Consider the following 11920-nt stretch of genomic DNA (forward strand, 5'->3'; position numbering starts at 1 on the left):
CTTCTTTGTGTTCTTGTTTTTCTTTTAGCTCCTGGTTTGGTTTGGGGAACTAACTGGCTAACTACAAGAGATGACATTAGATTATCACAACGCTTCAGTAGAGAAATTCCCATTTAAAGCAGCCTTACTCGTGCGCACTCATGTCAGCAAAGTGCCGCATTTAGGATCAGAACCTGTGCAGGCTGAGGGTAAGCTTGGGTTTGAGGTGGAGAAAGGGTCCCCAGGAGAAGATGTGATTTGTCTGGCTAGAAGCTACATGACCCCAGAGGGTTTCCTTGCCTCGGTGAGCCATTTACACGCTGAGAAAGAGAAAGACAGTGAGAAAAGGAGTGGGAGAGGGAGAGGGAAACAGAGAGAAAAACCTTGCCCATTTCACAATCTTACAGGTTTAATGAGTCGCCAACCAACCCCCACCACCCCTTAACCACCCCATGCACACACACAAACACTAACCACTCTGTCTGATGTGTGGCAATGGCACAGATAAAAATAGCATCGTTGGTGAAGGCAGCTTGGGAAAGAACAAAATTGGATAGATTTCATTTATGCGGATATTACATTTAATGTACATGCACATCATCCTGATGCATTATCCTGCAGCAGTTTGTTTTGATTATTTGTCTGTGACTTTTTAACTAAGTTTGTGTTTTGAGAAATAATTGACTAGTTTTAATATTTTTATAGTGATACATCAATACCACCTGCACCTGTTTTTTGTGTTACATTCATTGTAATGTCAGAACTGTACGTGTGGGAATCACATTCTAGTCATAATAAGGTCATCGCAATGCTAACAATGCACAATGAGTGTGTTTATATGCACAACAAAATGTTTTCAAAAATCAGCTTGTTATAAAAACCAGATAACACAAGAAAATCATGTTTAAGTGACAATATTAACTTTGCTAACTTTTTTGGATATCAGAATGTAAACAGACATGAGCACACTGAATAAGCCGACATTCAGAATGAAACTGATGTAAAATGCAAAAATGTATGTGTAGGTTATCTGGTTATTTAGCATAATTGGCATAAGATTGTGCATGTAAGTGCTCTCATTGTTATACTGTAGTCCTATACCAGCGCACTAACAGACAGTGATATTCAGTGTTTATGCTGTCAAAGTGAGTGAGATTTTCTCATTCCAGCCTACCTATCAAACTCATGCCATGCTCTGCCAAACTCCTTTCCAATTCCCCTCTGGTTCCAGCAGATGTTACTTCAAGCTGGAGTGAAACTCCTGGACTTCTTGGTGTTAGCATGACACTAACCAAGCTGTTTAATAATAAATTCATGATTTAGTGTTAAAGTTGAAAGCCGTCACACAATCTACTGTGTTCAGTACCAAAAAGCTTACAGAAAGGTTAAGTAGCTCTGATGGTATTAATGGTGGAGTTTTGCTGAATCATGTGGTGCTACAGGAATGTTGTCAGGCTGACAGACAGGCTTTTATTGGCTGATGAGCATGGACACACACATACACACCCAGCGGGCCATTCAGTGTTCACACCATGCTCATTAAGACTGAAGAACCACAATATCTCAATTGCTTTTTTTCCAGTGTATGAATATTTATATGGGAATTTTTGGCTGAATCAATGAATTTGGTGCTAGTGAGCATATGATTCACTCTGCAGTGGTTTGTGATGATGACATAATAACATAAAGATAATGGTAAGAGTCTTAAGGATATTTTCTGACTCCCGCATTCATAGTGTGATAAAAAAATATTTAATTTTGCATAAACAAAAAGGCAAAAAAAATGAAGAAAATATAATTAAAAGCATAATAAAATTTAAAATAAAGAAATTATAATAAGAAATACGGTATTTTAGAACAAATTATTTTCGATATTCAGCCTATGTAAATATCAGTGTCTCTTATATTTGCTTTCTGAATACTCTAAATAGACATGAAACTGAGAATTTAGCATCAAAACCTATCCTTGGCAGACTGCAACAGTGAATGGCAAAGTGTCACTATTGAATGCTTGAAAAATAGTGTGCTTGGAATTTTTCATTCTAAGAACAGAAATCCAATTTTACGTTTTCCAACTTTTTCACTAGTGAATTGTCTCTGTGAACAATGCCCAATAGAATTCAGTACAAAAGAGATGGAAGGACCAATGTAGGCACTCAGAAAGTCTACTGTAGCTCTGATTCAACAGATGTATTATGAATAAAGGTGGATTATTTACATATATACTGTAGGTCATGGTTTAGATGTTATTTGTTTCTCCGGAAAGCTGACACTCTTAAGAGAGTTTAGCTTATACAAACAAGTTATTGTATATGAAGGCTACAACACTCTTTTAGATTATTCTGTTGCCATTTTCATGGGAAGCCCTGATCTACATTAGATGCTGCTATGACCTAGTTGAGTTGAGAGAGGGAGGAAAGAGAGAGAGAGAGAGAGAGAGAGAGAGGAGAGAGAGAGTGAGACAACCAAACACAGGGAATGAGAGATTTGTGTGAGGGTGAATAAAACATTCAGGGGCAGCCCAGGTTAGATCCCAGGATTCAGGATCAGCAGGCATGCAGTGTAAACAAATCCAGCCTTACCTCTCACCCCTTGTAAACATCTGCAGCCCAGCAGTGTCTCAGGCTAAATTAGCACTATGGTATAGTTTTAAAGGACATAATATAGTTTCAAAATATAATTTTCTTTAAAAAACAAAAAACAAAACAACACGGGGACAGCAGGGGAAAATAATGATAGAATAATAAAATGCAACTAAACATATAATTATCCAAAATGCTTAAGGCTTATAAGTCATATAATTGAAACTATTTTAGAATTCTGCATGTTTTATCTTCTTGACTAGTAACAAGACGGAACAAAGAATGGAACAAATTTAGAGTCTTGTCACTTTTTCAGTGATAAAATACTTTCTTCTTCACAGTTTAATATGCAGAGACAACTTGTACAACAAGTCATTCGAAGCCATTCGAAAACTGAAACCAAAAACTATTACTGAACCATCTCGTTCTACACAGCAATGCCTACTCAACCAATTGCATGAGTTGGGGACAGGACTATCTGTTCGTTCAGGGGTCATATTCGGAAAGTTATTCTGAAAACAGCATGGTTTATTTTTGCAGCTCCGTTCAGTGGCGCTCCGTTCCACTGCAGCCGGTAACTGAGATGCAAGCTTGTGCTAAATGCATTTGTATTAATAATCAACAAGAAAGCAGGTCTGTGATGATGATATGAGAGACATGAAAGTACTGTAGTGCCAATATCAGATACCTACATGAATGGTTTCATATATAATGTTGCTATGGACGATATTAGGAAATATCCAACTACTGAATGCTGCAATTTACCAATCAGAATCAAGAATTCTAAAGTCTATAATAGGCTTATAAACCTTTTCCAAGGAGACTAATATTTCATATTTCTTGTTGCCAAAGGCCCTACATCCAATCAAATGGTATTTTGCCTCAAATTATTTTGTCATATGCTACAAGCAGCCACATTAGTTGGCAACATGGATAGGTTAAATGACCCGCATCTCCAAAAAAAAACACAAAAAAAAACAATTTTGATCTAGATTATATTAAACATTAAATATAGTACAGTGTTTGGTGACCAATTTAAAATTTAACCAGAATAATTTGCAGAGAGATGCCATGTACTGATAGCAGTATTTATCTGAGAGAAACAAAGGGAGAGAAGGAAGTTTTAGACTTGAGTTGTACCCGAAATGACGTAATATACACTATGCACTATGTAGTCTAACGTCTAGTGTATGAATTTTTGAAGATTACTCTGTTGTGTGCATGAATTGTCCAATGTTCCACACTTTGTTTTTTGATTAAATACGTCTATCATCTGTGTATTTGAAATGTAAAATCTCGTAATTTTCTAATTGAGTACACTACTCACACTATTTGTATTACAAAATGGCAAGGATGCACCTTTGTTCTTCTCATAATTACAGAGTCAATAATTCTCAGCCATATCCAGGAGTCAAATCAGTGAATTCAATTCTGCAAGTGAATCTGATCATCGGGAATTTGTAAGACTGGTGGCAGCCATTGAAAACAAGCACTGGTGTATGAACTCCCCACAGAGCCACATAGATCCCCCGTCCCCATAGACTGCATACACGCTCCAAATCAGTACTGACCTGATTTGCCCATATATGCACAGTGACTCAGGAAAGCTATGGAGCCTGTGTGTTGAAAGCGCAACGCATACACATGGCTATCCGATAATGGCGATGATTCACTGCAATCGGTGAGAGCATCTCACAACATGAGCTGGGGCCACATATGGAGGCCTATTTCCTGTTGCATTTGCAGACCAGTGGAAGGGACGGGGGAGTAAATGGAGGGGCCTCATCATCTCTCTTTTTGAATGTGAAAATGATTCCTTTTGTGTGTGTGTTTGTGCCGCAGCGGCATTTTCCTTAATAACTAATCTGGGGTGATTACACGAGTTCAGCTCTTAAGAGATCATCTGGTTTCTGCTCAGTCTTTTTACTTTATGTGTTGTTCTAAAAAGAAAGCAGGATGAAGTACATTAGAGAGCTCAAATGGGCATGAGTGGGTATTTTGCGTCTGCAGCAAGACACGGGTTGCCGGGGTTGTTGTTGCAGGAGTGTGTTAACAGAATATAAAGCATTCTAAAGAGGTGAACAGGTTCTGCTGCCTTGGCATCGTATGAAGATACAGTTCTCGAATTTCCAGAAGATGACAGAAGGATGTATTTTTGTGAAAGTGCTGTCTTAATTGCTTTTTAATGTTTATATAATCAGTCACGCTTCCTATTGTGCTCTGCAAAAATTCATTGTGCTCAATCAATCAGTATTTTTGTCTTGTTTTCCTGGAAAAATATCTAAACATCTTTAAAACAAGATCAAATTACTTTTAACAAAATCGCATAAGATATTAAAAAGTATTTTCTAGTTTATTTTTCTTTCCCTACTTGCAAATCATTTTTTTCTTTTCTCATACAATAAACCTCACTTGTTTAGTTAAATTTATGCTTAAAACAATTTGCCAAAGTGGTAATTAAAGTCGACATAGAGTTCAAATTCATCGATTTTCTAAATGTATGTTATTGTGAATGATTCATCTGTGCATGTTTCACTTTTTTAAAAATGTTTTGACCTCGTAATTTTTAATCAGAATATCATAACCCAATTTTGGTGAAACAACAGACTTCTCTCTGGTGACGTATGTCGGACTTCTCCAATAATTTGTTTCCACTTCCCGTCCCTTTCTTAAAATCGACTGCAAGCTTGCATTCAGATCATCCTCCATCCAATCAACAGCCAATGACTAGAACCAAGTCCCACCCTAGATTTTTTCTTTAGTTTTTTATTTTTATAATCTTCTTCCCTCAGATCTGCGTTACAATATGGAAGAAAAGATGTTGCAACTTCCATTTCATCGCAATTTTAAGATTAAGATGTTTTTTTTGCAATGTTTGTGTGTGAAACGACATCCAGGATCAATAACGCTGCTCTGTTCATCTCTGATATTTTGTAAACAGGTCTGAAATGATGGATTTTAGCAGTTCTGCTAGTCTGCCACAGTTGGTCCGGTCTCTAGTCTGACTAAGTCATGTACTACGCACTGGTGACATCTGTGTTCCATCTGTCGTTCTCACCTTCGGTTGTCATTGTTGACCAGCCCTGTGAAAAGTTACATAACAACATCATATAACAGGGCTGGCACGAACCTTCAGTAGAGCATCACATTTTGCCTTTACCAACTAACTATGGGGATATTTATATAGAACGTATAGCAGCACACACACACACAAAGATGGCAAGGAATGACCAGTCAGTAAATTAAGGAGCTGGCTCTAGGGTTTCTTTCCAGACACTGTTTGGGAGTGTCGGACAGAGAGCTCATAGAATGAGTCATGAAGTGGGAGAGCTGTTATTTTTAATACACGCACGCTCACGCACACACTCCACCGTGCCTCACACAGGCTTCTATGCAATTGGCTCACTGGGGACAGTCCTGTGATGGAAGACGTGAGGCAACACCTCCATTAGAGTCCAGTGCAGGCCCTTCAGCACAGTGACTCAGCTAAAACACACTGCTAATTATTCATTAGGGCCAAATGTGCCTACAGTACACAGCCTGCGCACAGCTCTAAGCACACCGAACAACATCATATTCCCTTTTCCCACATACACTTTGCTGTAGATATGGGTTTTTAACAAGATGTGAAATTTTTGTTATCCTTTGGTAAAGGAGAGCTAGATGAAAATGGCTCATTATTGCAATTATTCATTTTAGGGAAGCAGGAGAGAGAGAGAGGGAGAAACAGAGAGTGAGAAGGAAAGAGAGAGAGAAAGGGAGCCTTGGCTGGTGGTAATTAAAGCACGTTCTTCTCGATAGGACGCAGCGGAGGTCTGGCTGATTGCTCCATGGTTTCTCCGTCTCTGAATGCGTTGTGAATGAGACAGACAGGAGCACGAGCACTGCATGCTGATTAAAATCATATTTCCTCGCCAAATGTGCCTACAGTACACAGCCTGCGCACAGCTCTAAGCACACCGAACAACATCATATTCCCTTTTCCCACATACACTTTGCTGTAGATATGGGTTTTTAACAAGATGTGAAATTTTTGTTATCCTTTGGTAAAGGAGAGCTAGATGAAAATGGCTCATTATTGCAATTATTCATTTTAGGGAAGCAGGAGAGAGAGAGAGGGAGAAACAGAGAGTGAGAAGGAAAGAGAGAGAGAAAGGGAGCCTTGGCTGGTGGTAATTAAAGCACGTTCTTCTCGATAGGACGCAGCGGAGGTCTGGCTGATTGCTCCATGGTTTCTCCGTCTCTGAATGCGTTGTGAATGAGACAGACAGGAGCACGAGCACTGCATGCTGATTAAAATCATATTTCCTCTCCATCTCAGCTCAATCTGCACTGATTTGCCTCACTGATTAGAATTCGCTGGTGACAAAGCTGGAGACAGAGCCCAATGCAACATATAACTAATCACATTCCGGCACTGCACCGAGCTCATAAAGATGGGGAGAATTAGTACTTGTACGCTTTTGGACAGATGTGCGCTGAACCGAGCCTGTAAAGACTCATTAGTTGACAAAGAGCGCTTTGGACAGCCGTATGGGTTTGGTTATAGATGTCAAGCTCTCATGTGGTTTGGTTGGCTGTAAGCTGATAAAAGCTCAAGCTCTATTCCAAAACCTACTCCCTGTCTGCTGCTTAGATAGGTGCCTTAACTGTAAGTGAGTGATTTGAAACACCACGTAGGAAACAAGGCATGCGCCACATAGATGGTGCTCTACGCAAAAAGACTTGACTATATGAGAGACTCAACTCACGATTGATTTCAGGCAACGCCAGAGAATATTGGAAAAAAATGTAGGCAAAATCATGACTTTCGGTATTACATGACTTCTATTTATAATCAAAATATGTGTTGCTTCCTCCACCATCTTGATTTTTTTCCCTCACAGTTGTGTCAGCTGCATTCAGTTTTCAAGTGGATTTGGAAATACCGTATTCAAGAGTTTCCAGCATTTGAATGATCAAGGGAAGTCATATTGGGAAATTCGAAATTCGGAAGATTATCCCAGAGTTGCAGAATGGAGTGACGTGTCGATGTGAAATTGGCTTTGTGACTTTAAATAAGTTTGATTGTGAATGGTAAAGAATGAGTTTGCATTTATGTGTGAAAGTTTATTTGTGAAAGAGCTTATAGCCAACAAATGTAATGTTGATGACTCATCTTTGACTGTTTGCATTTATGAAATGACAGTAATATAAAAATTATTATTATTTTTCCAACTTTTGAATGCATGGCATGTCGAAAAAAGGGGTTGCCCTAGCTTGTACGTTTTTTGAACTTCCTGTTCGCTTCGGAAATCATACTTAAGACGATATGTATTCACTTTTCTTCATCAACAGTACACAAAATACCAAACTAAATTGTGCAGTCAATATCCACAAATTCATCTTATTGTAACAAATAACATTTTTGTTTCGCAGTAATTGACATGATCCCAATAGGCTCGTTAAGGCTGACGTCACATATCACGGTCTCTGGGTCTAAGTGCTTTTTCAAATCCCAAAAGCAAACAGTATTTGAAACATCATGACAAAGAGATTCAGAAGTCTGGGATCTTCGAAAGTAACTAAGAAAGTAACTGGTAAATTTGGCTAATTTTTAAGAACTCATAAATGCAGTCATTCTGGCATGACTTGAGTGCTGCGTAAGCTTGTCGCAATGCATTATGGGATTGCTTCTGCAAAATGTGGTGAAAATAAATCTACTTTTTGGAATGTGTCTAGGATTAAAATACAGCCTTCATAGGCAGCTCAATAGGTTTTGGAAGCATTTGCCTTGAATTGTCAGTGGCTTTAAAAATCATAGCAAAATTTAGCTTCACAAACCTCTTAGACGCTCTTTGGAATGGTTTATTTTTTTTAACAGACATGGGTTTCCAGCATCTCTGAGCATAACTACATGTGTTCGTGTGTGAAATACACCTATGTGTAAGAACTGTCCGAGCTGTGCACTATCCCAAACGCACACGAGAACACACGCACTCACCAGCTGCAGAGGTAAGGTGTGGTGGAGCCCAGCGGGCTGCTGTAGTGTAGAGGAGGAGATGGAATTAGCAGATATGGTGTGAAAGCGGCCAGATCAAGCTGCAAGGTGCCCCGCATTGTGAAAAAGCTAACCGCAACAAAGTTCATCATGACGTTTTCACCTCCATTATGTGTCATAGGACGGCATTTGTGCTGTATTTAATAGAGGTTTGTGTGTTTTTCAGTGTGTGCTGAAAATGCTTAGGCTAGTGTTTCTGATTTTTCTGTTATTTTGTTCTGAATTGGCTTTTTTGTTTTGGTGTAATTATTAAATAGGCTTTAAATAAAAGTGAAAGAAATTCAGGATGAAATCTTCCGCAAATCCTGGAATAAGAGTTGAAAAATTGAACACATTTGAATGCAGCCATTAGCTCTCAGCTAGTCATTGCTGGTATAATCTGATGGGTAACATGCGATTTCTTCCTGTCAGACGATTCTGGCAGTCTGGGTGCACACGTCTCCTCTGGGCCTGGCACCAACTTAGGTTGTCGAATGAGGGGCCAAAAGCTATTTTCCGCTGAACTGCTCCTCTGTCTCTGAGGATGTGAAGTCTCAGGAAGCCTTTGCCTTTCCCGTCACTGGGAGAGAGGACTTCTGGTGCCTCCGTTGCCATTGACGACGTGTTGGTTGGATTCCACACGGTTGCCAGGCATCATTAAGACCTGATGGCACGGGTTTCTCTCTCCATAAGCAAGCCTCGAGAATGGCAGGGGCAATTAAAGCTCTTCTCAGCCTGATGGAATAGAATGAGGCCCCAGGAGAGAGAGTCAGGAGTCAGAGAGGTAAAGAGAGAGAGAGATGAGATGGAGAGGGAGGCATTGTTCTCCAGCCTTACCTTTGATGAGGATGTGATAGAGTGCATCAGAGTGTCTTCGTGGATTGCATCCATGCCATGCACTGTATGGGTTGAGTCAGACTCTGAGCTCTGAGAGCCCTCATTGCAAGGCCATTTGTAGATTAGCATCGTTTCCATTAGTACTTAAATTAGGAAACTTACGAGAAATGTCCTCAGAGCTCGGGTGCCATCTCAAATGTGCCAGGCTATGTTTTGAAGGAAAGGAAGTGTCTTCTCAAAATACTCGTAATTATGGGCCGCTGATGTAGTTGTAATTTCAGCCTGGTCCAGTTTTCTTGCTCGCATTCTGCTTATAACCTATGGCTTCATGGCTAGTCATGTAACTAATAATGAAGAGCTCTACTGTTCATGTGCTCTGATTCTAAATGAGGACTGGAAAATGCGAGCAGCCCACACTCTCCACTCTGTGCAGTGATTGGAATTCTGACTAGACTCTTTGCAGGCATCTGCATTACATGTGCACACACATACACGCACAAATTTGCATTACCGTCGCATTCACACCGAGTGAGTCACACCGCCTGATAAGGTAGAGCAGAAGTCTAGACTCTTTGAAGCGTTTGACTAAATATACCACCGTATAAATACACCAACACTGACCATCGGATTTTATTATCCAGCAGACAATTAGATGCCTTTAAACACAATGGGTATAGCATACTACCGTGCTACTCTTGCTTTTTCTGCAATATATAATATGTATACTGTGCTTAGCTTGCATAGGAAACACAAATAACCTACTACAATATATATGCCAAAATTAGTAGTATTCAACAAAACATGTTGTGTGGAATGCAGTATGCCACAATGCAATATCATGTGACACTGAAGACTGGAGTAACCGCTGATGAAAATTCAGCTTTGCATCAAAGGGATAAATTGTATTTTAAAATATACTCAAATAGAAAACAATATTTCACAATATTGCTGTTCTTTATGGATCAAATAAATGCAGTTTAGCATAAGAGGTGTCTTTCAAAAACATTACTATCTATTACTAAAATCTTAACAACATCTAACTTTTGAACAGTATTGTATGTAACAATCTTTTTCTTTACTTATTAATTGATCAGGCGCCAAATGTTAAGAATTTTATATTAATTATATATTATGTTTTGTATTTAAGAGCTGATAACAATGACAACAATGTAGCATAGAAAAAATAAATAAAAGTATACTCTCTATAATGTGCAGTGTTCAGTGCAGAGTAGTAAGCAAGTATTCCATACCAAACATAGCCAACATTTTTTTTTAACATGAGAGAATGTGAAATGAATAATGTCTCATGACGTGATTGTTTCAGGGCTCTTGTAGACATGATGCCATCTGAATTGGGGCCAGGCAACAACCAGCCAAACAAATCTAACAAGTCACACCACATAAATCTGGACCAATCTCAGGGTCACAGACACCAGCGCAGTAACGTAACAGACAAATATGTGTCGTGAATCGACAGTAAATATGATTTTGGATTTGTATGTGCCGTGGTTTTTTTTGGACTGTCCGGTGGGGTGATGTTAGGCAGGGCTGAGGGGAAATTAGCTGGAGAGATTGCATGCCGAGCCTTGAGGGTTGTAGGGTCATGTCTTTCTGACTAGGTCACTCTGTTCCTGATGACTGGGCGTGATGCACACTCACACAAACACACATGCACACACTCTGGTGGGGAAGGAACGGCTCACAGTGGTGCGGTGCATCTGGAGCAGTTTTTAGATGAATGGGATGACAACAGCCCTGCCAGGCGAATGCTTGGGCAAGGTTTTTTTTTTTCGGTTTTTTTTTTGAAAAAGTTTGGCAGAATGCAAAAATAGTGAAGATTCTCTCATTTATACTGGTAAAAGAGAAGATTTCCACCAAATGAACATTTCATCATTAGATTTTTACTTTAAAAGTGTCATTTCAAACCTGTATGACTCTGTGGACTCTTGTGGAAAACAACAGGAGAAATTGCACACAATAAAGAATTATTGTAATTTTGACAGTAAAAGACTGTGAAAATGCTAGACTGTAAAAAATGGTGTGAGCTATCTACTTAAAAAAATTATGGTAACAATATTACACATAATATTTTTGAGTAGTTTTTAAGGCTTGATTTTTTTACTGGAAACTACCTGAATAAATCATGTAAAATCTCCTGAATTATTTAATCTATGACACAATGATTTTAATATTATTAGAGAAATGTGCTCATTTTAAGTTGATTCTCAACTCCATCTGCAATTTTGAGTAAGACCTGTTTGTATTTGGCTTTGAGTTATTTTGTACAATTAAAAGACTGTATACAGCCAGATAGCTCAAGTAGGAAAAAACGTCTCAGGTTACTTATGTAACCCTGGTTCCTCGAGGGAACGAGATGCTATGTCGGAAAACGCTAGGGGAACGCCTTCTGTGACCACGCTCTGAATAACATGTGAAATCAGTCCAATAGCTGAGCGGGACGTCACGGGCGGGGGACGTCATGACCAGGAAGCTATAAAAGCAC

This window comes from Sinocyclocheilus rhinocerous, unplaced genomic scaffold (genome assembly GCF_001515625.1).
Source record: "Sinocyclocheilus rhinocerous isolate Xijiao unplaced genomic scaffold, SAMN03320098_v1.1 scaffold605, whole genome shotgun sequence".
NCBI lineage: Eukaryota > Metazoa > Chordata > Actinopteri > Cypriniformes > Cyprinidae > Sinocyclocheilus > Sinocyclocheilus rhinocerous.